The following is a 27,932-nucleotide window of genomic DNA, read 5'->3' on the forward strand; positions in this document are numbered from 1 at the left end:
CAGGAACTGTTCAAATATTCGCCACCGTTATTGGTGGTGAGCGAGAATCGAACTCGGGTTGTCGGCTTCGTAGCCTGGCGCGCAAACCACTGAAACGACCACTCCACATCCAGCTAACAACGCTTTGCTTAACACTAACGGCGTTTGATCCCACAGTCTGTTGAATGCTTTACGGGGAATCTTTGTCATCCAGTTTATTTCCTTCAGTCAAGTATGAGAGTGTGGAGTGGATGATGAAGAGTAAGCAGTGATAGAGGCTGATGATGCTGAACGGGGGAGGTGGAGCGATGAAGCAGATGGCAGCGCACTCCTAAGTGAACCCACTGACCCGATTTTTATTCCCCGCCACGGCTTATATCCAGATTTGAAGTTTTCGTAAAGTCACGTGACTTTACTGACAGAACCAAAGAGCACGGCTTATACCGGTGGCGAGTGGAGTGGAAGAATGCAGCCTTCACGCGGCCCACGGTCAAGTGAGAAATGATGACACATCCCATTAACGCGGCGACCGAACATCGATTAAGTATGGATCTCCCGGCCTCCAGAGCAACAACAACAACAATGCCACGCCAACGGTGCTGTTCAGGGCCAAACAACAACGTGCCAGATAGGCCCTGAGACAAGGATCCTCCAACTGAACATTGAGGGGCTATCCCAAGGCGATGTGCGAGTGAATGTGAAATTGTAGCTGTTGCTCTGTTCAACATCAGCCATGCGAAATAAGAATAAGTGGTGAGCGATATCTGAGCCGGTCCTGGACCTCCCTTTAACCCACACTGACCAGCGTGGGGAAGTATGACCAAGTGCTGTCCACTATTGTGGATGACTGGTCACTTAAAGAGGTCTCCGAGGTAGTTCTCTGACATTTGCTCCCACGTGCCGTTCTCTTGCACGGGAGATGGCACCGCTCTGCAAGAGTTTCCGAACGGATTCTTATGGCGTGGCACCTCGAGGTCAATCCGAATACAATTGTGGGGGGGGGGGGGGGGAATACTTGTGAATATACTTCAGATCTTCTTGGTTCTTTCGGTAAAGTCACGTAGAAAGGAAATAATAAAACAATAAAATAAAATTCTCACGAACGTTTCGGCCACAACACAAGCAGCCGTCCTCAGGTGAATAAACAGCTGTTGGAAAGACCGCTCCAATGAACACTGCTAAGCTTGGCAGCGTATTTAAGCTGGGTGGGAGGAGAAGAGCGCCTTGACAAAGGAGTTTACGTATCAACAGAGGAATTTGGCATAGAAGTAGCTATGATAATGTGAGAGATTAGCATGATGTTAAAGTGAGAATTTAGCATGTAACTACCCAACTATTTTATTATTTCCCTTCTACGTGACTTTACCGAAATAACCAAGAAGGTGAATCCCTTCAGTCACGAAAGCTTTCAATCGAAATCTATACTCCACATGTCATGGTCAAATTTCGATTTAAAGCTTTCGTAACTGCAGGGATTCATCTTCTTGGTTCTTTCGGTAAAGTCACGTAGAAGGGAAATAATAAAGTAATACAATTTTATTTTATTATGTTTATTAATTTTATTATTTCCCTTCTACGTGACTTTACCGAAAGAACCAAGAAGATGTCATGGTCATTTCCCGAATTCTGGCCGGGTTTGTGGCGGCGGCTATGCACGCTTGTAATCCAGCGCTGTGGAGGCGAGAGTTGGTGAATCACACATCATCAGTGAGGACCTCCACAACCGCCCTGCAAGGGATGTTTTGACACGTGTCTTTTGTCGGGCGCCGCACGAAAGGCCACCAGGGGCCAGAGGTCGCAACCGGGTACCCGATACCCGTACCCTACCCGATATTTCCCCCGGCTACCCGTACCCGGCTGGGTACGGGTAGCCGGGGGAAATAAAAAAAGAATAAAAATATATTTTTAAAATAAAACATTTTTATTATTTATAAAAATAAAACATATTTTTATTATTTATTATTTCCCTTCTACGTGACTTTTCCGAAAGAACCAAGAAGATGAATCCCTGCAGTCACGAAAGCTTTAAATCGAAAATAAATCGGGAAAAAATTAAACCACTTTGCATTGAGGGCGGAGGGAGGGGCGGGGCGTGGAGAGGGCGGGGCGTGGAGAGGGCGGGGCGTGTGAGGGGGCGGGGCGTGGAGAGGACGGGGCGTGGAGAGGGCGGGGGGTAGAGAGGGCGGGGCGTGTGAGGGGTTCAGAGGCGTTGAGGGGGCGGGGCGTGTGAGGGGGCGGGGCGTGTGAGGGGTTCAGAGGCGTTGAGGGGGCGGGGCGTCGGCGGGGACAGAAGCGTCGATGAGGCTGCGCGCGAGTAGGCGGGGCGTGTGTGTGGGGGGAGGCGGGGCGTGACGGGACAGGGGCGTGGTTAATATGTATCGGCCGCTCTGATTGGTCAACGCATCCCCCTCCCCGCCCCACCTCGCTAACCCACCAATAGGAGCGCGCGTCTCACACGCCAAACCTGCCCGCCCCTCCCCCCGGTCAGGGCCTCGTCAAGTGTAAAGAAGTCGAGGGGGCCTTTAACTTGTCGCAATCTTTTGGTGACAGAGACGAGAGAACGGGCAGGGGGGGGGGGACGTGTGTGCGTGTGTGTGAAGAGGCTTTGGTTTTGTTGTCAATGTTTTTATTTCAAAATATAAATATATAGACGATTATTATTGTTGTGCTGGTCTCAATGATCGGGACGACTTCTTAGAGGATAGCGTTGGCGATGCTTATGGAGTCCCGGCTGGAGGTTGCGGCTGAAGAGCCCTGGGAGCCACATCGATGACTTGGGGGTTGACGGGACAGGCTGGGCGATCGTCATCAATTGATTGATCATCGTCGTCGTGGTTATCGTCGTAGTTAGTTATTCGTCACGAATCACCATTGTCATCAATCGTCGTCAGTGGCGGCGGCTGCTGCTGCTGCTGCATTGTCTCGCTAGCTCCGGTAAGTGTACGTGCTGTTACGACGTTACATTACATTGTTACATTACAGTGTTACATTACAAGGTTACATTACAGCGTTACGTTACAGTGGGCTTTTATAACGCGCTGTTACAACGTGATGATATTGTCAACGCTCAGAGCAGCCGTCCGTGGTGGTTGTTGTCGTCCACCACTCGCTGTGACCACCACCACCATCATCACCATCACCACCAACATCACCATGACCACCACCATCAACATCACCACCATCTCATCACCATCACCACCAACATCACCATGACCACCACCATCAACAGCACCACCACCACCATCATCATCACCACCACCACCAACACCACCGTCACCACCACCATCACCACCATCATCACCACCACCATCATCACCATCACCACCACCAACATCACCATGACCACCATCATCACCATCACCACCAACATCACCATGATCACCACCATCATCACCACCATCATCACCACCATTATCACCCCCACCATCACCACCAACACCACCATCATCACCACCATGACCACCACCATCATCACCACCATTATCACCCCCACCATCACCATCACCACTATCATCACCAACACCATCACCACCATCACCACCACCACCATCACGACCACCACCATCACCACCACCAACCATCACCACCACCACCATCACGACCACCACCATCACCACCACCAACCATCACCACCACCACCATCACGACCACCACCACCACCATCACCACCATCACCACCACCAACCATCACCACCACCACCATCACCACCAACCATCACCACCATCACCACCACCACCATCACCACCACCAACCATCACCACCACCACCATCACCACCACCACCATCACCACCACCACCATCACCACCACCATCACCACCACCATCACCACCACCACCACCATCACCACCACCACCATCACCACCACCATCACCACCATCACCACCACCACCATCACCACCACCATCACCACCACCACCACCATCACCACCACCACCACCATCACCACCACCAACCATCACCACCACCAACCATCACCACCACCAACCATCACCACCACCATCACCACCACCACCACCACCACCATCACGACCACCACCATCACCACCACCACCATCACCCCCTTGTTGTTTGTCTCGTGAAGCCGCGCTCCGTGCCCTGTGAGGCAGCGACGTCTTGTCAAGGCTTGCAGGAGAGTGCTGCTGATGCTGCTGATGCTGCTGATGCTGCTGATGCTGCTGCTGATGCTGCTGATGCTGCTGCTGATGCTGCTGATGCTGCTGATGCTGCTGCTGATGCTGCTGATGCTGCTGCTGATGCTGCTGATGCTGCTGATGCTGCTGATGCTGCTGATGATGCTGCTGATGCTGCTGCTGATGCTGCTGATGCTGCTGATGCTGCTGATGCTGCTGCTGATGCTGCTGATGCTGCTGCTGCTGATGCTGCTGATGCTGCTGCTGATGCTGCTGATGCTGCTGATGCTGCTGATGCTGCTGATGCTGCTGATGCTGCTGCTGATGCTGCTGATGCTGCTGATGCTGCTGCTGATGCTGCTGATGCTGCTGCTGCTGATGCTGCTGATGCTGCTGCTGATGCTGCTGCTGATGCTGCTGATGCTGCTGATGCTGCTGCTGATGCTGCTGATGCTGCTGATGCTGCTGCTGATGCTGCTGCTGATGCTGCTGCTGATGCTGCTGCTGATGCTGCTGATGCTGCTGCTGATGCTGCTGATGCTGCTGATGCTGCTGATGATGCTGCTGCTGATGCTGCTGCTGATGCTGCTGATGCTGCTGCTGCTGATGCTGCTGATGCTGCTGCTGCTGATGCTGCTGATGCTGCTGCAGTGTATGGCAGTCGCAGGCGCGGCTGTTGTGATTAAATTTGGCTTAAATTAATGCAAGTTACCTCGTGTGTGTCTGTGTTGTTGTTGTTGTGTTGCTGTGTTGTGTTGTTGTGTTGTTGTTGTGTTGCTGTGTTGTTGTGGTGTTGTTGTGTTGCTGTGTTGTTGTGGTGTTGTTGTGTTGCTGTGTTGTTGTGGCGCTTGCGAGTTTACCACCAGGCCGCGGGTTTCGGCCTTTGCGCTGCTGCATCGCCGCGTCTCTGGCGGTGTGCGAGTGTCTGTGTGTGTGTGCGCTTCGGATGTAAAAGTATATTTTTTGTAAAGTGTATATAGCTCGTTTATGACTGCGTATTGTGTTGCGAGGGAGTGTGTTGTTTTACATGGTTAAGGGAAAAGTGAATTTAATAGCGCGGTCATGTGTGCAGTAGTTAAATGCATTTTGCAGAAGTGGGCTTGTCTGCTTACAGTGTTTTCAATGGTTTCATTGTCATCATCATCCTCCTTCTCAGCCATGATCAATCCACCGCTGAATGAGGGCCTCAGCCGAACCGTTGCAATTATTCCCAACCGGATCCTGCGGCGAATCAATAATAACAATCTCCCACCATCCCAGCTTAAATAGTCGCTCCAAGCCTGGGGCGTGCCATTCAGACTCTGTCTTCTCGACAGACCTGTTCTCCACCTGAGGACGGCTGCTTGCGTTGTGGCCGAAACGTCGTGAGAATTATTGTATTATGTTTTTATTTTTATTTTGTATAATTTTTTATTATTTTATTATTTCCCTTCTACGTGACTTTACAGAAAGAACCAAGAAGATGAATCCCTGCAGTTACGAAAGCTTTAAATCGTGAGAATTATTTAATGTTTTATTTTTTCTTATTTTATTATTTCCCTTCTACGTGACTTTACCGAAAGAACCAAGAAGATGAATCCCTTCAGTCACGAAAGCTTTAAATCGTGAGAATTATTTAATGTTTTATTTTTATTATTTTATTATTTCCCTTCTACGTGACTTTACCGAAAGAACCAAGAAGATGAATCCCTGCAGTCACGAAAGCTTTAAATCGTGAGAATTATTTAATGTTTTATTTTTATTATTTTATTATTTCCATTCTACGTGACTTTACCGAAAGAACCAAGAAGATGAATCCCTGCAGTCACGAAAGCTTTAAATCGAAATCTCCCACCAACTTCATTGCTACATCTCTCCATTGGCTTGCCCCCCAAACCCTCCTCCTCGCCCGCCGAAGGAACGTGGAATTTCCACCGATGCTGCAAACGGGAGGAGGTGTTTGAGCATCACGGGAAATCGCTCTCGTTTTCCTGCTCGAATGCGCATTTAAATAGTGCTAAAACTGCGTCGTTTGTTTGCCATCCATGGCTGTCTGTATTTACCTGGAGTCCTGTATACATTTGATTGGCATTTGCTGGTGACTTTTGTGGGTTTTGTTGCGTATAAACGCGAGTCTGGGTGATGTACGTGTGCTTACACGTGCGAGGTAGGACGCTCTATGTATAGTATTCTTGGTAAAAGTAAATAGTTGGTGAGTGTATTGTGCTTATTGGGTACAATATAGGTGTGTGATCGTGAGTGTGGCCTGTTTTAACTGCGTGGCTGCGCCGTGTATTCGCAGTGCCGTAGTTTGACATTTGCCTGGGTGGTGTGTGTGTGTCTGTGTATGTATGTTATGTGTGGTGATGCAGCCTCAAATGCGTACCTGGTGCGGTGTGTAAACATCGCCACTGGGGAGACAAAGGCGGTCGGGCGTGGTGCTGGCCTACCCCACCCCCTCGTGTACCGTGCCGGCCTTCATAGGTGCTCGCTAACAGCACTTGCCCCTACAGGCTGTTAAGGCTATACGGGGGATCTTTGGCTCCGTGCGTGTGTAGGGAGCGGTGGCGAAGCGGTTAGCGCGCTGCGCTACCAACCCGGCGACCCGAGTTCGATTCCCGCTCACGGTCCGCATCAGCGTTGGGGAGACAAAGGCAGCCGGGCGTGGTGCTTGACAACCCCTAACCCCCCCCTTCATGTGCCGTGCCGGGGTCATAGATGCTCGCTGACAGCACTTGCGCACTCAGTCTGATAAAGGCTATATGGGGGTTCTTTATCTGTGTGTTTGCGTGAAATTTAACAACCCTTTTTTGTCAATAATTTGCTGGTTGCCGGCCTTCGGGGTCGTGGGAGTTGTGCGAGCATACTTCACCACGCTGGTCGGTGCAGGCTTTGGCCAAGGGGCCAGAGGTCGTGGGAGCATTGAAGTGCAGTGCAACAGTGCACGCAGCGTAATCCCACAGCCTGTAACATCTGTTATGCACGGTGCTCGCCAAATCAAAGTACGGTGCCATCACTGACAAGCTTCCAACAGCTGTTAATCAATAGGCATACGTTTGTGGATTTGTATATATACACTTACTGTGCATGGGTATTCTTATTCGTCTATTTGTGCATGGGTTTTATCCGCAGTGTGCAGTCGTATGTATCAAGGGTATTGGTGTGTGTGTGTGGATTTAAATGGGTATTTATGGGTATGTGTATTTACGGATGTTTATGACTGGGCATGTGTCTGCAATATGCATTAGTGTGGCATATAGGGTGTAATTTTAAGTACGTGTTTTATTTGTAGCACTATTAGTAAATTGGCAGTGTTTCAGTCTGGGTCTTTGTGTGTGTGTGTGCGCGTACGTATCCCAATTATGTTCTGCCCTTTGTCAATCCACTGCTGGATGAGCATGCCGTATCGGTCACGAGTAGGTGAAAGGTGCAGTGTGGGATGTGGATTATCAGACCTTTTTCCCATGTCAATGAGTTCGCCGTGGCCAGGAATTGAACTCGGGTGGCTGAGCTCATAGCACAGGTTGCTAACCACTGTGCAACAGCCAAAATTGCTACAGTAATAGGGAGTAAACAATAAGAGCATCATGTATGTACAACTCAACCCCACCAGAGGAATGTGGAATTTCCACCACGGCCTCAGGGCTATGTGCAAGAGATAAGCACCACCCCATACGAATAACTTGTTTGACTTGTTTGTGTATTTTCGGGTACAGTAATTCGTGTCTGTGTTCTTTGACTGTTAATGCTTATTCTCAGTTAGTCCATGACGCCTGGATCTCTCCTGTGACCTCTTGCCAGCCAGCCTTGGACACTTCACCTCACCTCAAAGTGCACCTAGCCCAAGCACCGTGGTGCCGTAACTGCCACCGGAGGATTGTCGTCACAGTGGGTAGATGCAGTACGAAGTATGTTGGAAGACAATCTGCTTGGATGTTTGTGTGTGTGGGGCGGTAATATCGTGTTTAGCGCGAACCCAGTGACCCCCACTGGATTTCCCGCTCGCTGCCAACATCTCTGACGAATGTCATCGGAGTCGTCCGAGCCTGACAAATAAGTATCCGGTGCGGTGCGTAAACATTGGCACTGGAGGGACAAAGGTGGCCGAGCTCGGTGTTAGCCACCCACTCCCACGTGTGCCGTGCCGGCCTTCATGGGTGCTCGCTAACGGCAATTGCCCCAACAGTTAGTTGAAGGCAATGCGGCAGAGGGACTTTTGTCTGTGCGTGCGTGTGTGCGCGCGTGCGTGTGCGTGCGTGTGCGTGCTTATGTAATTTATAATTTATACATGCGTGTTTGTGCGCGAGTATCTGCACGCACACGTTTGAGAGTGGCACATCCAACCGCAGAGATAGAGCCATTAACGCCGCAGTTAAATGGGCTTCGTGTGCGGGCGCTGGACGGATTGTTTACGTCACAGAACCATCGCAAGAGTCTGCTGGTGGCTTTGGGGGAGGCCTTCATCCAGCAGTGTATCGATCCTGGCTGCTGATGGCTACTGAGACCGCTATTTAAAGGGCCGTCATATTCCATCGCCAACGTCTCACTTCTGTCAGCCGGTAACTGACGCACTGCAATTCAGAGTCCCCGCTGATGCAACGCACAAGTATATCATTTCACAGTTAAGACCTTTGGACGAGGATTTGCGCGCACTGTATAGAGATAACGCTCTTGTTCAGCCGTGTGGCAAAAAAAAAAGCTGCCACGGCTGCAGTTCTTACGCGTGGAGTACCTCGCACTCATCGGCATGGTTGGTGGTGGTGGTGGTGGTGAGGAGCGGTGGTGTCGCGGTTAGCGTGCTGCACTACCAACCCGGCGGCACGAGTTGGAGTCCCGCCCCCACGGCCACCAACACCGGTTGACGGATGTCTGCAACAGTCCTGGGCCTCCCCTAGGTCGACTCGGCCTCAAATGAGTACCTGGTGCGGTGCGTAAAAACATCGCCCCTGGGGAGACAAAGGCGGTTGGGCGTGGTGCTGGCCTACCCACCCCCTCGTGTGCCGTGTCGGCCTTCATAGGTGCTACTCGCTAACAGCACTTGCCCCTGCAGTCTGTCAAGGCTATACAGGGGGATCTTTGTCTTTTGGTGCCCACCTCTGACGTGTGTGTGTGACGTCACATTAAAATGATTCTCACGCAACAGTGGCCCAGGGCTGCCTCCCCCGTGGGTCGTGATACGGTGAATGGCGATGCGGCGTTGACAGTGGCACACAAGCACGTGCCTAACAAACAAACACAAAACTTAACACGTTCGTCAGTAACAACAACGGAGAACACCTTAGGCAGGCTTAAACGCAAATACGTATAGAAAATAGGTGACGTTGACCTCCCCGGCGTGAAGTATGGTCAAACAAAAACTGCTATGAGTGACAGCATGGAGGGGGGGGGGGTGTGAGGCTTTCATCCAGCTGTGGATTGACCAAGTGCGGGGATTGACAAATCATCTTTTTGTTAGAATACCAAATTTACTCTGCCCGACTCTGTCCTCTTCATTCTTCTACCGCTGCGGCCATTCCCGCGAACTTCACTCATCGTCGGTTCCTCCACCTATGTTGGTTGGGACTCGCTCCCTCTGCCAGACCGACCAATTCGCGTCATCCACGCTGCGTTCAAGCACCGCCAACACTGCAGGTCGCAACGCTTCTCTCACTCTCTCTGCTTCTTCCCTCGCACACCGCTCCACGTGAATCTACGTTTCGTTTTAGCAGGTAAGGCTCCACTAAGCTGTATCGCTCTTTTTCAGAAGTGACCTGACTGGCTATCACAAATGGTAGCTCGACGGGGAGTGGCTTATCATGACGTGGACATTTGTAGCACGACTCTAAATGTGATGGGAGAAACCGGAGGGACCCGGAGAAAATCCACGAGACCACGGTGAGAGAGGCACCGCAAACTCCAAATATACAGGCGTCAGAGTCGGGTAGAACCCATGACCTCCTGTATACCGGGCAAGGCAGTTAACATCTTGCCACCGTGGCCTGCCTACATTTGAATTAACCTCCGTTATTCGACTCTTATCCCAGTCTCCAATAACCTCACTCAATATCCAGAAGAAAAAAGTGCCAACTGTTGGCAATTCTCGCCTTCACATTGTACTCATCTTCTTGGTTCTTTCGGTAAAGTCACGTAGAATGGAAATAATAAAATAATGAAATAAAACATAATAAAATAATTCTCACGACGTTTCGGCCACAATGCAAGCAGCCGTCCTCAGGTGAAGACCAGGTCTGTCAACGTGACTTTACCGAAAGAACCAAGAAGATGAATCCTTGCAGTCACGAAAGCTTTAAATCGAAATTCGCATTGTACTGTTTGTTGCTGGTCGCTTGGTGTTTTGGGCTTCTTGGAGCAACTTTTCTCAGATTTAAAAACACAGGACTGGAATTTGGATGGCATCAACTGTTGCGTTGTTATCCGAAGTCTTTTAAAACAGCCACGAACAAGATTGACCAGTTTCTGTAACCGCCTTCCAAAATACTTCACATTTTATTTAAAGGCCATGTCCTACAGGATGATCCTCACGTGTGCGTTTAATATCATTTGCCAATCCACTTCTGTGTGGGGGAGCCCTCTCGCGTGGATCGTGGGGGCTCCATTGCCGTATTCATCGCCACTGGTCAGCGTAGTTTGGTGAAAATTGGCAAGCATAGATCTAGGCACGTGTAAAAAAAACCTAACCTGTACAGCAGCACATCGATTGATTTTGTTGTACTGTACTGCCCTCCCTCTGCGAGCCCACTACCTTGCCTAGCAGCCAACCATAATCTGTGTTTTTTTTTACAGTAGTCACCCATCCGAGAACGATCCAGGCTCAACTCTCCTATAGCTTCCCAAAATCTGACGAGATCAGGCGCATTTGGGCTATTTAATAACCAGATTGCTTCTGTTAAGTCTTGTTAAATATTGATAGTTTTACTTCCCCTCTCTCTCTGTTGGAGGGGTGGGAAGACGGGAGTGGGTTTGTTAGGGGTGGGTGGATTGAGGGGAGGGGATTAACCCTGCGGAGCAACGCGGAACTGGAACTAGCCCCAGCATGGCTTGGGTCCCGAGTTCTTTCCATGCCGATGGAAACGCAGCGTTGAGGTTTTGGGTAGTTGGAGATTACATCAGGGACGACTTGAGAATCAGAATATTTATTTGTACTGGAAGGAATCCGACGAGCTATAAAGCTCTTTTTCACAGATGTCCAGTCGGGGAACGTGGTCAGAACGTTACAACAAACAGTACAAAACCACGATGGGAGTGTAAAGTACAAGACAGGTGAACAAATCACCCAAACTCTTACAAATGCCATCCCCATCCTACCAGGCAAAGCCCACGGAGGTGTTAACTTTTTTTCGAATGCGACCTGGTCACAAATGATAGTTCAACAAAGTGACTTATCATTTGAACATTTATAGCAGCAAAATAAGCGAAATTGTCCAAACGCATGTTTCTAAGTGGAGGGAAAAACTGGAGAAAAAATTCACACGACCACGGGGAAAACAGGCAAACTCCAAATATAGCAATTGTCAGGGTTGGGATCGAAACCTCGACCTCCTGCACACCAGGCGAGGGAGTTAACATCTCCTAGCCACCGTGATGATGATGAGAGAGAGACACGCCAACTCCAAATATACAGCAGCAGCAGGTGTCAGGGTTGGGATCGAAACCTCGACCTCCTGCACACCAGGCGAGGGAGTTAACATCTCCTAGCCACCGTGATGATGAGAGAGAGACACGCCAACTCCAAATATACAGCAGCAGCAAGTGTCAGGGTTGGGATTGAACCCCCGACCTCCCGCGCACCAGGCGAGGGAGTTAACATCTCCTAGCCACCGTGATGATGATGAGAGAGACACGCCAATTCCAAATATACAGCAGCAGGTGTCAGGGTTGGGATCAAACCCCCGACCTCCTGCGCACCAGGCGAGGGAGTTAACGTCTCACCACCGTGGCGCCAGGGGACCAGCGACCACTGGTGGCATCCCTGCCAAGTGGTTAGGCCTCGGCCAGGCGGTGCCAATTGGTCCGCACCATTAGCCCGGAAGGGACCATGAGCAACATTTAACCAAAGTGCAACGTCGGCGTATAATTTGCATGAATGGGTAAACATTCAGTCCTCGCGTGCATGATTCATTGGGTTGTTTTTTTCATTGAGGGTGTGAGAGAATTCAATTGGTACCGAGGAATCGATGTGCACTTACAATTATTAGCTCCCGACGGCAAATGTTTTTTCTCGATATGATGTAGCGGTAGTGCGGCCACGGATCCCAAACCATCGACCGCCACATCGTAAACACTCCGCTGCTGCTATCTTCACTCCTCTAAAGGCGGAACGGACTCTGCATCTGAACAGACAATTGAGTGGATAACAAATCTAAAATTACATCTTTAATCTGCCGCTATTAATCCATACGAAAGAAGAAGATTGGTTTCAGGATTCGTATCCTTTTTTTACATTATCATGAATGGAAGCGCCTAGCGATGGGGAACCCATTACATGCAACGTGTACGAATGGAACAACTATTCTTGTGCATTATTGTGCAAATATTTACTACAAGTGTAGGGATCCGATTTATTCAAGCACACACTCAGACTTGCGGTGCAGCGTATTTGTATACACGCAGTCTGTGTGGTGGCACCATTACCCAGTGACCCGAGTTCAATCCCCGGCCGCATAGCGTCAATGACGAGCGATATTGAAGCCAGTCCCTGGGCCTTCCCCTCCCTGCCTCCCAATTTAACAAAAAACGCACCGATCATCGGTGGAAATTGTGGTCTAACAACCCCCCCCCCCCATGACCAACGCGGAGTGTTTGGGGGAGACCTTCATCCGACAGTCAAAAGTGGCCTTCGCACATCTACACGCGGCGTTGTTGCCATCCTCCAAACAATGCGAATGACGACTCGTATGTGGGCTGTTCCTTTTACGCTCCACAGGACGTGTTTGGGCACCGCGGTGGCGAGACGTTAACTACCTCGCCTGGTACGCAGGAGGTCCTGGGTTCGATCCAGACCCCTGTACGCCTGCTGTACATTTGGAGTTTGCACGTACTCCCCGTGGTCGTGTGGATTTTTCTCCGGGTCCTTCGGTTTTTTCCTCCACATTTAGAATCGTGTTTTAGAGTATTTGTCTGATGCTATAAATTTGCACATGATGAGCCACTTCGTTGAGCTATCATTTGTGGCCAAGTCGCAAATGAAAAGGCGTATATATCTCGATGGACCCTTACCTGGTGTCGTCCGTGTCAGCGGAAGTGGGAGCAGTTGCCCGGTGCTGGGGCGCTGTACTACGACCCGAGTTCGATTCCCGCTCGCGGCCACCCAACACCGGTGACGATTATCCTGAACCGGTGCTGGCCCCCCACTCCCTCGGTCGGCTCGGCCTCAAACGCGTACCTGGCGCGGTGGGTAAACATCGCCACCGGGGAGATGGATGCGGCCTGGCGTGGTCCTGGCCACCCGCCGCCTCGTGTGCCGTGCCGGCCTGGCTCGGCGCTGCTCGCGAACGGCGCTTGACCCCCCCAAAAACAAGTCTGTTTACAGGCTCCACGGGGGGATCTTTATCTTGTCGTCTGCGCGAGGCCGGTATTGTGGTCTTGTCAGCACCCATCAAGATAGCGGCGGCTCGGGATCGTGTTGCCGAACGGCAAAACTTTGACGCCGCAAATAGATTTGGCGCCGAAAAATGTGATCCGCCTTCACGTTCGCAACGCGCAGGATTTACCTCGGCAGCTCCGTCCGCCCGCTCCCGTTTGCGTTTGGAATTCGGAGGCAGTAACGGGTCGAGGAGCGGTGGTCGCGGCGGTTCACACGCTGCCCTCTGAACCAGAGGTCGCAAACGGGTTTTGATTCCTTCCCCGTACCCGTACCCGGCCGCACCAGGTTCGCAAATGGGTACCCGTACCCTACCCGTACCCGTACCCTACCCGAAATGAGTGACAAACGGTTACTCACCAGTGACTCACGGCCTACCCGTACCCGGCCGCACCAGGGTTGCAAACGGCTACCCGTACCCGTACCTGGCCGGGTACGGGTAGCCGGGTATCGGGTAGGGTACGGGTATCGGGTACCCGGTTGCGACCTCTGCTACGAACCCGCCGACCCGAGTTCGATTCCTGGCCACGACTAACATCAGTGGCGAGCGAGCGATTTTCTGAACCAGTTCTGTCCTGCCCCCCCCCCTCCCACCGCACCCCCCCCTTCCCAAGGCTCCTTCGCCAATCTGCACTGACCAGCGTGGTGTAGTATGGTAACAATAAACACGTCCAGGACTGACGTGGCGTGGAGGAGCCCTTCAGAACATTGGTCGATTGAGAATGGCCGGATTGTTTTTCTTGCTTCATTATCACTCTTAATACTGTTTGGGTCTTTCGGTAAAGTCACGTAGATAGAAAAATAATAAGAGTATGAATTCCTGCAGTCACGAAAGCTTTAAATCAAGATTGATCACACTTAAGTCCATCCAAAGTGACAGATTTTCATGTTTTAATTGTTGATTTAAAACTACGCTTGTAGTATCGTACGTCGCTTTAATATCAAGAGCCGGGTGGCTTGACGCGTGTGCAACACTTTGTCAGTCCACTGCTGGATGAAGGGCTCCCGTGCCACATTCGCCTCCGAGATAAGAGAGCGACGGAGGGTGGGGGTGGACTGTCTCGGAGGGTTGGGGTGGACTGTCATGTGGGGGGTGGGGGTGGACTGTCTCGGAGGGTTGGGGTGGACTGTCTTGTGGGGGGTGGGGGTGGACTGGGGGGTTGGGGTGGACTGTCTTGTGGAGGGTGGGGGTGGACTGGGGGGTGGGGGTTGACTGGGGGGTGGGGGGTTGGGGTGGACTGGGGGGTGGGGTAGGACTGGGGGGTTGGTGTGGACTGTCTTGTGGAGGGTGGGGGTGGACTGGGGGGTGGGGGTGGACTGGAGGGTTGGGGTGGACTGGGGGGTGGGGTAGGACTGGGGGGTTGGGGTGGACTGTCTGTGGAGGGTGGGGGTGGACTGGGGGGTGGAGTTGGACTGGGGGGTGGGGGGTTGGGGTGGACTGGGGGGTGGAGTAGGACTGGGGGGTGGGGGTGGGGTAGGACTGGGGGTTGGGGTGGACTGGGGGTGGACTGGGGGGTGGGGTGGACTGTCTTGTGGGGGGTTGGAGTGGACTGGGGGGGTGGGGGTGGACTGGGGGGTGGGGGTGGACTGGGGGGTGGGGGTGGACTGTCTTGTGGAGGGTTGGGGTGGACTGGGGGGTGGACTGGGGGGTGGGGGTGGACTGTCTTGTGGAGGGTTGGGGTGTTGCACCATAATTACCCTCTAGAGCAGTGCTCTTCATTGCAAAGGCCCGCGCGGGTCACTCGCTCGCAGCCAGCCAACACCGGTGACGATCATCTGAACCGGTGCTGGGCCTCCTTCCTAGGTCGACTCAGCCTCCAATGAGTACCTGGTCTGGTGTGTAACCATTGCCACTGGGGAGGTGAAGGCAATCGGGTTGTAATGCTGGACACCGATGCTCTCCTGTGCCGTGTGCCGGCCTTTATAGGTGCTCACTAAAAGCACTTGCCCCAATCGGTCAGTTAAAAGCTATACGGGAGATCTTTGTTCATCTTTGTTTCATCTTTGTTTGGGCACACACTTTCTCCGTCCACTGCTGGATGAAGGGCTGCCATGCCACATTCGCCTGGCCTGGCACAGGCGCCGTGATGACGTCACCGTCACTTGGTGGCGAATGGCGTGAATTGGTATTGGGCGCGTGCGTGGGTGCGTGCGTTCGTGCGTGGGCTGTTTGTGTTCCCGCTTGAGATTAGTGTTGCGTTATTTTAGCCACAAATGGACTTGAACCTTTCAACCCTTCGTCACCTTGGCAGGCCCCGTTGCTGTCTCCAGAGTAGGGCTGTCCATTTGCGTTGGTGAGTCTCGGTTATTCAGGGGCCGCAGGAGAGTTTCTGTTCAAGCATTGTGTGGGAATCCCAATCAAACACTCTCTGGGAACGGTGAGTTAAACCCTGACGAGTGGGGAATACGCGCGCATGCAGGCCCAGATCTCGGTATTCAAAGTTCACACAGGAAGGTGTGCTCACAAAGACACGGAAGGTCACGTGCCACGCACGTAAGGCGTGATGGGTGTTGTGCCTTCCTGCTGCGTGCCAGCACACCGTTGTGCGTCATTAACCCTTTAACCGTGCCGGGACGTCTGCAATTTGCAGGGTGGCGTGTCCCGTTCATCGTTGAATCTCGGAACGCGAAGGCGTCTCTGCGTTCATTTTATTTTGAGACGCGTAGCGCCGCTGTTTTTAATGGACCGTGCACTCACCGCAGAGAACCGCAGCGACACGACCCGCACTGTCCGATAGCTGGCGCCAAACTGCGCCACACGCCCACCCGCATGGCCTTGTGGGAGCCTCGGTACGTCTTTCTGAAGACGTACCGATGAAGTCATTTTATTTTCGTTCCATTCCGAGGACGTGCACGTCATCATACACGTACGTCATCGGAATGGGAAAGGGTGAAATCTGTTGGCGTGGGTTGTCGCGCCCTTGCGGTTGGCAATTCTGTGCGCGAGCTCTCTACGCAGACCGCCGTGTTGTCATTCACTTACTAAACTTGCGGTGTGGATTGTGATGAAACGGCTGAACCGCACCTGGTTCACTTGAGTTCACTCGCCCCATAGTTTTACTCGGTGAGTGATAATTGATGCAGCAAGTCTTTTGCAATCGAGACCTCTATCAAGGCATGACATGATTCATCCCCCCCCTCCCCCCGTCTACCCCCACCCTGCCAGCCAATCGATTATTTATTTAAGACTCAATTATCTAGTTGTCTCGGTTGTACTTTCTACATTTAGCCCTGTAGTAACATTGGCATATAATTTGCATGAACGAGTCAAGGTGGTGAAGCTTAAAGGCGCAGCCCCTGCAATGGCCCACTCACGCCACTTGCTGGCGGGAGGCTCCTCCACTGGAGGGCACTCCATTGGAGGCCCTCGAGAGCGGCGTTCTTCACTAATTATCAGCGGCGGTGGGGGAGGGGGCACTTTCGCCGCTTGGACATCATCAGTGTGAGGGCCGCCACCGCCTGCAACAGGGTGTTTTCACTATTTGTGTATTAATTCTAGATTTGAAGCTTCGTGACTGCAAGGATTCATACTCTTAGGTTTTTTCGGTAAAGTCACGTAGGTAAGAAATTAAAATTAATAAAAGTAAAATAAAAATCACGACGTTTCGGAGGCAACACAAGCTTCCGTCTTCAGGTGGAACCGTGAGAGGACTCACTTGATACAGCAATCGTGCTGTGACGGTTCCACCTGAAGACGGAAGCTTGTGTTGCCTCCGAAACGTCGTGATTTTAATTTTATTTTAATTTTACTTTTATTAATTTAAAATTTTTACCTACGTGACTTTACCGAAAAAACCTAATAATATTTGTGTATTTTCCGGGGGTGCTGCACGTCAGGGGCCGCACTAAAGGCCACCAGGGCCCTGCCAGTGACCCACGCGGGCCTTCGCAATGAAGGGCGCTGCTGTCGAGGGTAATTATGGCTCACCAGACTTCTTGGAGGGATTTGGGAGTGTTGCCATACCCACACGATCGCAGAACACACGACCTGCCAATTGACTAACTGTGTTGTGTCTCATGTACTGCCATGCCAAAAGATCAAATAGAACCGGGCGACCTCTAGGATCACGAGTTGCGTGAGCTAACCATTACACCGTGGCACCATCCGCAACAATACATACGGTTGTGTACCTTGGTCACAACCGGTTTCTGCAGTCGGCTTGTGGAAGCCATCCCCTGGGCTTCTTTGCTAATTCCCCATAGGGCCATCAATGTTCGTGTTGATACAAAAGTTCAAGTTCATTTATTAGGTATAGCCCTGTGAGCCATTCGGCTGTTGAATCGGGTGCAACCGCAACAAACAAAAAACAAAAACATGAACAAAAAACATCTTAAAGTGAATATGTGACTGAGTGCAAACAGAAAATCCAAGAAAAGACAGCAAAATATTGCAGAAAAAAAACACCGTACACCAACGCAGTGTGCAAAAATCCCAGTGGAATGCAAGTCAAACAACCAACAACAACCACAAGACAACTTAGATTAAGGCCATCAGTCTAACTCTGTACTACAACAAACACACATGGCTAAACCAATACACTTTTCGAAATCACCAAAATAAAGCTATGAAAGCAATGAAAAAGCAATCATAGGAACAGCGGATGGCGACGCCGACGATTAATTAAACTACGAGGTGACTGATTTTCACGCGCACGACCCTGTGCCGGTATTGCGCGCCGTAACGATCGATGTGAACCTGTAAACTAAAGTTAAATTTAACTAAATTTTTCTGATTTTACCAGATAAGGCCGACTGAGCTATGTAGCTCTTTTTCAGCATCGAGCTGGCCACAAATGATAGATCAACGAAGTGGCTTATCATCATCACGTGATTATTTACAACAGCCAAATACTGTAAACGCGTGATGCCGATTCCAAATGTGGACGGAAAAATCGGAGGACCTGGAGAAAAATCCACACGACCACGGGGAGAGAGAGACAGAGAGAGAAACGCAAACTCCAAATATACAGGCGTCATGGTCTGGATCGAACGCACAACCTTCTGCATACCTGGCGAGGTGGTTTAACATCTCGCCACTGTGGCACCCACCCCGTATTGCGAGGTGCCTGCCTGCCACCTGTCGCGTTGCCAGGCACCGGCCTTGCTTAGGCCGTGTGTGTGTGTGGCAGGTTGACTTTGATTGCCCGCTCGGGTTTGTGCGGGGAGTCAAGGTGGTGGTGCCCCGTTGCCGACATCGTATCAACAACAAAAGAACGCCGTGCCGGTGGGTGACGTGTGACGTGACGCACACTTCGTGTTTGTTTAGCCGAGAAGATCCGTGCATGCGTGCTGTTTACCGAGATGAGTACAGGTATGAGACTTAGTATTGTTGAAAACGTATTTTATCGTTTTATATATTTAAGAAAATATATATGTTCCATATTCTTAGGTTTTTTCGGTAAAGTCACGTAGGTAAACATTTAAAATAAAAATTAATAAAAGTAAAATAAAAAAAATAAAAAAAATCGCGACGTTCCGCAGCAACACAAGCTTCCGTCTTCAGGTGGAACCGTCACAGCACGCTTTCTGTATCATTTTATTAATTTTAATTTTTTACCTACGGGACTTTACCGAAAAAACCTAAGAATATGAATACTTGCAGTCACGAAAGCTTCAAATCTAGAAACACATGTTCCAATTGTACTGTCAAATCGCGTCATGAGACAGAGTATCCGTTCGGATCTCTCGCAGGCAGAGCAGTGCAACCCTCAGGGTCCATAGAACTGCCCGCAGAAGTGGATGCCGTGGAGTTACCTCTGATGTCTGTTGACCCGCCGCATTAGGCAGCATTTCCCCACGCAAGCCCTGCCACTCAAAGTTACGGACCTCACAAGACAGTCAAACGGATGTATATATTTTTTTACTTCTCAGGGCTGGAGTTTTGCTAAACTAAGCGCAGAATCAAGGTTTTTATTTGCTGGAGGTTTTGTTTTTTGTACAGTCGTTTGATGACGGGGCTGAGGCCATTACTGCATCGCGCTTGAGAAATCGCCCGTTTGATGACAGGCACGTGTCTCTGTATTTGAACCAGAGGTCGCAAATGGGTTTTGATTCCTTACCCGTACCCGGCCGCACCAGGGTCGCAAACGGCTACCCGTTCCCTACCCGTACTCGTACCCTACCCGAAATGAGTGACAAATGGTGACTCACCAGTGACTCACGGCCTACCCGTACCCGTACCCGGCCGCACCAGGGTCGCAAACGGGTACCCGTACCTGTACCCGTACCCGGCCGAGTACGGGTAGCCGGGTATCGGGTAGGGTACGGGTATCGGGTAGGGTACGGGTATCGGGTAGCCGGGTATCGGGTAGGGTACGGGTATCGGGTAGGGTATGGGTATCGGGTAGGGTACGGGTAGCCGGATATCGGGTAGGGTACGGGTATCGGGTAGGGTACGGGTATCGGGTAGGGTACGGGTATCGGGTAGGGTACGGGTATCGGGTAGGGTACGGGTATCGGGTAGGGTACGGGTATCGGGTATCGGGTAGGGTACGGGTATCGGGTAGCCGGGTATCGGGTAGGGTACGGGTATCGGGTAGGGTACGGGTATCGGGTAGGGTACGGGTATCGGGTAGGGTACGGGTATCGGGTAGCCGGGTATCGGGTAGGGTACGGGTATCGGGTAGCCGGGTATCGGGTACGGGTATCGGGTAGGGTACGGGTATCGGGTAGGGTACGGGTACGGGTAGGGTACGGGTATCGGGTAGGGTACGGGTATCGGGTAGGGTACGGGTATCGGGTACGGGTAGGGTACGGGTATCGGGTAGGGTACGGGTATCGGGTAGGGTACGGGTATCGGGTAGGGTACGGGTATCGGGTAGGGTACGGGTATGGGGTAGGGTACGGGTATCGGGTAGGGTACGGGTATGGGGTAGGGTACGGGTATCGGGTACGGGTATCGGGTACGGGTATCGGGTAGGGTACGGGTATCGGGTAGGGTACGGGTATCGGGTAGGGTACGGGTATCGGGTACGGGTAGGGTACGGGTATCGGGTAGGGTACGGGTATCGGGTAGGGTACGGGTATCGGGTAGGGTACGGGTATGGGGTAGGGTATGGGTATCGGGTAGGGTACGGGTATGGGGTAGGGTACGGGTACGGGTATCGGGTACGGGTAGCCGGGTATCGGGTAGGGTACGGGTATCGGGTAGGGTACGGGTATCGGGTAGGGTACGGGTATCGGGTACCCAGTTGCGACCTCTGATTTGAACCTAGAGATGTCAGTGGTACCGGTTCAGCGCTCTGACCTCCGAGTCACCCGCCCAACTCTGGCCGTTGAACTTTACCTCGGGCGGTTTTAGACTCTGCAGGCTTTACTGCAGCCGTATCGCGTTAGGGCAGTGAAATCAACAGATTAGTGGCATTTGTAACAGAGAGAGAGAGAGAGAACCCAACGATACAGCGGTCACATATTTACGTCTCAATAATAATAATAACTCCAAAAATTTACAGCCCTAAGCTGAGCTACTTCTGTAGGGAAGGTCTCCCCCATGCATATTTGGTTTTAGTTTTTAAGTATAGTTTAATTAAATTTAGATTTAAAGCTTTCGTGACTGCAGGGATTCATCTTCTTGGTTCTTTCGGTAAAGTCACGTAGAAGGGAAATAATAAAATAGACCTGTTCTTCACCTGAGGACGGCTGCTTGCGTTGTGGCCGAAACGTCGTGAGAATTATTTTATGTTTTATTTTTATTATTTTAATATTTCCCTTCTACGTGACTTTACCAAAAGAACCAAGAAGATGTAGTTTAATTAGTTTAATTTAACCCACGCGCGTCATTTCACAGCCTTCGAACCTCAAATTGTGACATTCTCTACAATTCTACATCGATGAGGACACGTGTTTTCGATCCAACAAAAAACTTTCAGCTAAGTTCCACTGAACTATGTAGCTCTTTTTCAGAAGCGACGTGGCCACAAATGATAGCCCAACAAAAAGCTGCTTATCACGTGGAAATTTGTAGCAGCCAAATACTTTAAATTATCTAAATGCATGTTTTTAAATGTGGAGGGGAAAGCCGGAGGACCCGGAGAAAAATCCAAGCGACCGTGGGGAGAGAGAGCGAGAGAGACACGCAAACTCCAAATATACAGCAGGCGTCGTCAGGGTCGGGATGGACACCCACTACCTGCCATATACCAGGCGAGGTAGTTAACATCTCCTAGCCAACGTGGGTGACGACCGTGCATTCTGTGGCTGCCCGCCTGGTGGAACGTGTGCTCCCTTATCTATCCACGGTCCACGACTTGGCCTCTGTTGATGTTCTCAAGGCGTGCCTCGCAAACCTCGTAAAAAAAATGTTCATGTTGATTTCGGTTCGCGCCCTCTCCTCACAGCCCCTCCGCGTGTGTTACATCTCCCACACGGCATCTCTCTTTATCCGTACGGGCCCGGACCACCTCTCGTGTGGCCATAATCCAGCTGCATAAATTGTTCGGCGCTTTGTGATTTTGTTTTTTAAACGTGCGTTCATAGATTATTGGGATTATTTGGCCGCTGTAAATGTCCACATGTTAAGCCACTTTTTGTTGAGCTGTCATCTGTGGCCTGGTCGCTTCTGAAAAAGAAGTTCATAACTCAGAGGGCTTTACCTGATGAAACAAAAATTTGTGTCGTCAACGTGACGTCACGAACCAGGCCTCAACCCTTTGGATACGGGTGACTAATGCAAGCTAAAAAACTAAACTATTTTTTATTTTACCAGATAATGCCCACTGAGCGATATAGCTATTCAGAAACTACTTGGCCGCAAATTACATCTCAGTGAAGTGGCTTATGTGGAAATTTACAGCAGCCAAATACTCTAAACACACTTTTCTAAATGTGGAGAGAAAAACCGGAGGACCTGGAGGAAAAATCCACGCGACCACGGAGAGAGAGAGAACACGCAAACTCCAAATATACAGTAGCAGGCTTCAGGGTCAGGATCGAACCCACGACTTCCCGTATACCAGGCGAGGGAGTTAACATCTCGCCACCATTGCGATGGTGTCATCACGCAGTGCCAAGCAGCCAGCAAAACTATTTTTCGAACGTAGTTTTGAAAAATAAAGCAGTTTTGTGCAATGCCACCGATGTGCTGCTGCTGCTGCATTGGCGGCGGTGCACAGGCAACGGATAACCAAAAAAAACTCGACGTATCAAGGGCACTGTGTGTGTGGCCTGAAAAGGAACAAAACTATATATAATAGGTGACATTTTGGGCAATGGTTCTCTTGATCGTACATAAAAGATTAATCATTTACGTTTCGTTTTTCGAAATGTCGCCAATTATGTTTTATTTATTTATTTTAAGGCCACGGTTGATGTACGAATGCGTTGGGGGGATTTTTTGTGTGTGTGTGTGTGTCTTGGCTTCATTGTGTGAAACCAGTTTGAATAAACGGTTCGTACAAACCTGAAACGAAATTATCTCTTCCTTAAGGTGTTGAAAGGGGCGCTCTGCGTTATCTTTTGAAATCAATTTTAGGTTCACCAATTTCTCTCTCTCTCGATGCAAAGACGAGTAGATCGGGCACGTCATTGGCTTTTCCCATTCATTGTTTTGCTTACATGTTCTGAATTTATTATTCGCGCCGAACAAGCCAGCGCACCCCTGATCACTGTCATGTGTCAAAATGCGCGAGTTAATATTTCACCTAATTTGCAGTCTCGGGGGGCCTCATAGGGTAATTACGTTAAGCCGCACGCTTTTGTGTGTGATGAATTAATTATCGGGCAATTAGCACGTATCGGCACGTTCGTTTTTTTAGTTAATGTAGAATGTGCTGATTTAATAATGATCTCAATTCGCAAAGGAGCACCGCCGTATTACGGAGAGGAGCGAGAGGGAGGGGGTGACTCAGAGATAGGGGACGACTCAGAGAGAGGGGGGGGGGACGACTCGGAGAGGGGGGGACGACTCAGAGAGAGGGGGGACGACTGAGAGGGGGGGGGACGACTCAGAGAGGGGGGGGACGACGACTCTGAGAGGGGGGGGGGACTGAGAGAGGGGGGGGGGACGACTCGGAGAGGGGGGGGGGGGACTCTGAGAGGGGGGACGACGACTGAGAGGGGGACGACGACTCGGAGAGGGGGGGGGGACGACTCTGAGAGGGGGACGACGACTCAGAGAGAGGGGGGGGGGGGACGACTCTGAGAGGGGGGGGGACGACGACTCTGAGAGAGGGGGACGACGACTCTGAGAGAGAGGGGGGACGACGACTCTGAGAGGGGGGGGGGACGACGACTCGGAGGCGCCAGGAGGTGGAACCACACACGAGGAGCTGGAAGGCAGCAGCAGCAGCCGCCACGCGGTGACGAGTCCGGTGCCAAATCCCCCCTCCGAGCTTTGCGGTCCTCTATATATGAAGGTGTTTTTTGGCCAATCGTTGAGTGATTTTCGCGTGAGAGGGAACCACACGCAAGAGGGTGGCGCTTCCACCGGCAAAATGTCCCCCCCAATATATTGCTATAAAATAGATTTATTTTTATTTGAATGTGGTTATGGTAGTGCTTTTTTAATCCCTAATCTCTGCCATTACATACAATAAAACAAGAAAAGGTAAAAAAGAAAGAAACAGAGCAATGTAATACAATGCACTATTATACATTATTGTAAAACATAAATAAAAAGTCCATCCCATGTTCTTGGTTCTTTCGGTAAAGTCACGTAGAAGGGAAATAATAAAATAATACAAATAAAACATAATAAAATAATTGTCTCGACGTTTCGGCCACAATGCAAGCAGAGAGAGGGGGGACGGCTGCTTGCGTTGTGGCCGAAACGTCGTGAGAATTATTTTATTATGTTTTATTTGTATTTTATTATTTCCCTTCTACGTGACTTTACCGAAAGAACCAAGAAGATGAATCCTTGCAGTCACGAAAGCTTTAAATCGAAATCCATCCCATGTGTTGGTGAACTTTTTTTTCTGGGGGGGGGTTGGAACCCCTCAATATTGACTCCATGGCTGCTACGGCCTTGATGCACGGGGGCAGCACATGTAACACTGGTAAACAAAAAAAACATTATTTTCTGGCCTGGACTTTTGCAGCTGTTTTAGACTAATTTCAGGGTGCTGATTCCAAATCTGATCTCAGATTTGCTCTATCACATCTCATTTTTATGTTATCGGCATACCCCATTTTGATTGATTTTAGCCGAAATTAACCCTGTCACTTATGATTGCAAGTTGTTGCGAGTCAGTGACTGCTTTAGTGTTAAAATATGGTGCTGTATTTTTTGGATAGTGTGTTTATAATATCATTTTATGTAGATATCCACATTTATTTCATATTTTTCTTCTGCAGGGCGTGATTTAACAATGGCTACAACATCCGAAAATGCAATATTTGATCTCAAAAACCTGATGTGATAGACAAAAAAATTAACCCGTAAAAACAAAGTTTTTCACTATAAATCCTTTATATGCGTGGCGGCTAGAGTCCTCTCGTCCTCTGGCTTGAGATGGCTGCCACCTATGGGTCAGATGATTGCCTGCCACCATTAAGCAATTGGTAATTAAATATAAAAACAAAATTCCTAAAAAGTGTACAAATTTGGGAGAAAAAAATTCACGAAAATTAATTGTCATGCACAACGAGTCTGTGTGCAAAATGTCAGCTCGATTGGATCACGGGAAGTGGGTTAAAAAACGACCGAAAGATTTGCACGGTCGTAAGCGCGCAAGCAAGCAAGCAAGTGAACTTAATATAAAGGATTTAAAAACTGATGCCAGATTTGGAATCGGCACCCCAAAATTTCCTTGAAACCGTTGGAATACCTTATGCCAGAAAAAGTGTGTTGACCAGTGTAATTCTTCTTACCGAGAGAGTGCCCCTTGAAACTTTTCCACCCTGCCGCCCAGGCAACCGCTTCACGCGTTTTTAAAGATGCGAATTAGCGCGCGACGTTTTAAATTGGACGCGTAGTAATGCGCTCGGCAATTTAGCTTTCGCGGCTTGGCTCGTCGTGACGGCATTTCGAAGTAACGCTGCCGTTGAGGTGCCGGGGCTCGTATTTGATGCGTAAGCCAACACCCGCCAGCAATGAAGTCTGCCCCACCGCCTATCGAACATTGCTCGCGGCTTCCAAGTAAACAAAAAAATGCGAGGGTGGATTACTCCGTTGGACCCCCAACGAGACGACCTCATCTGAAGCGCCGACCCCAAATGCTGACCGATTATTTTATGTTTCGATTTAAAGCTTTCGTAACTGCAGGGATTCATCTTCTTTGTTCTTTCGGTAAAGTCACTGACGCTGTCTCCCCGACAGACCTGGTCTTCACCTGAGGACGGCTGCTTGCGTTGTGGCCGAAACGTCGTGAGAATTATTTAATTATGTTTTATTTTTATTATTTTATTACCTCCCTTCTACGTGACTTTACCGAAAGAACCAAGAAGAGGATTATTTTATGTTTTGCGCACCGTTTTCAAAGTCAAAACGTTGACGACCCAAAGGAAAGGGGGCTGAAGGGGGGGGGGCAGGACAACTGTGCCGATACAAAGAGATCAAAGGCCGCGCGTTTGTGTGTGTTTTTTTATTTACGCGCAGAGGTTTTTGAATGTGGTGAACGGTGCGGTGCGGGCCAGTCTGCGGCAGACGAAGCACCAGCGGACGTGCGCGCGTGTGCGTGTGCGTGTGTTTTGTCCTCCGTAAAAAAAGAAAACGTGCTCGCGGAATGAGAACGCTTGGCCATCAGAAACGCACGCGGTCTTGGAAAAAATTCAAATTTACGCAACGAAAGTTGAAGGGAGGGGGAAGGAGGGGATAGGGTACATGCTTGCAGAGAGACAGAATTATACAGAGAGACGGTAAGGAGGATTAGAGAGAGTGCGTGCAAGGGCCCCCTCTCCCCAGGCCTCTCCTCTTGAGCTTCCCCCGAGTTGGAAGCCCCCCCCCTATTGGCCGGCGTCGGCGCCAAAGAGAAATTGCAGGGCTGCGCCTTTGCCCTCGAGCACAAGACGGCCGCGTCTCGGCAGTTCTCGCACCCGTGCCTGGCGTCGTGTTGGGGGGGGGGGGAGGGCGGCTTGCACGTTGTTTGCATCGTGTTCCGTCAACGGTGGGCAAAACAGGCTCGTTGCGGACTTGACGAAGCAGCAACGTCATTGATTTTCCTTTTATTATCTTACGGCCGTGTTACAATCGTGCCTGTCGGTGTCACGACGTGAAGGCGTTTCCACTAGAAATTAAAAAATTTGTGGCGATCGGGGCATCACTTGGTGTCGGTGGACACACCCCCTCCCCCTCTCCCCTCGGAGGGATGACGACGACACAGAACTACTTCCGAGTTCCGATTCCGTTGGCATCTCCGTACCATGCTCCGCAAAAGAGTGCCTGTCGTCCGTCCAGATGGTGCCTGGCTTCGACCTCCCAAGGGGCCCCAGTGGGTGCAGTCAAACCGCTTCCGGCGCGACCGGGAAGTGCGGTGCCGCTGCTTCCGAACATCGACGGGGCGCGCATGCGTGACGGCCCCACCGTGTGCACGCGGGGAGTCAGGTGACCCCTCGGCACGTCCGTCGTCTTCGGCTGCGCGGAGCATGCCGGGCGGACTGGATGCCCTGCACGTGCTAGAGGAGGAGGGGGAGGCTACCAAGTGTCCCTGTGGCGATGTGGGGGCTGACACCCACTTTATTTACGTATCTATATTTATATTTTGTGAACGTATCTGGCGTTTTGACTGTGGGAAGTCGCGTGAAATAGCATTCGCTACGTAAATAAAAATGGCAATCGAACAAAAACTTTTTTTTTAGTCCTTGGGGCGATTCTAAACCGACTCAAGTGAGAGCCCAAATTTAGTGATCGTGTCTTTTTTAAAGGCCGTCGTTGTTGACCGGGCCGTCAACGCACGACACTTGACAACCGAGTTTAATCATGATTTAGTCTTTTTGAGTCAGCGGGTATCTATGTAATTCTGTTGGTCTCTATGTAAGTCTCTATGGGTCTCTATGTAAGTCTCTGTGGGTCACAATGTAAGGCTCTGGGTCTCTATGTAAGTCTCTATGGGTCTCTATGTAAGTCTCTATGGGTCTCTATGTAAGTCTCTATGGGTCAACACGTAAGTGTGAACCCCAGGCGCCACGGTGGCGAAATGTTGACTACCTCGCCTTGTAGGTTAAAAATAAAAATAATAGAAGTAATAATAGAGATTAAATAAAAAATCACGACGTTTCGGAGGCAACACAAGTCTCCGTCATCAGGTGGGACCGTTACAGCCAGATTTGCTGTATCAAGCCCCTCCCCCCTTAACTTGTATTTAAGGGCTGGTCTTTTGGAATTTT

General features: G+C 50.5%; 1 protein-coding gene across 1 annotated transcript in view; it reads left to right on the plus strand.

Moving 5' to 3' along the window:
* Positions 1-2,521: 2,521 nt before the first annotated feature.
* LOC144949660 (NEDD4-like E3 ubiquitin-protein ligase WWP1) overlaps positions 2,522-27,932 on the plus strand; it is a 70,192-nt gene continuing 44,781 nt past the window's right edge. The window contains exon 1 of the mRNA XM_078879647.1: positions 2,522-2,913. The gene's annotated coding sequence lies outside the window, so the exon portion shown is untranslated. The remainder of the gene's footprint in view (positions 2,914-27,932) is intronic.

This window comes from Lampetra fluviatilis, chromosome 54 (assembly GCF_964198595.1).
Source record: "Lampetra fluviatilis chromosome 54, kcLamFluv1.1, whole genome shotgun sequence".
Lineage (NCBI taxonomy): Eukaryota > Metazoa > Chordata > Hyperoartia > Petromyzontiformes > Petromyzontidae > Lampetra > Lampetra fluviatilis.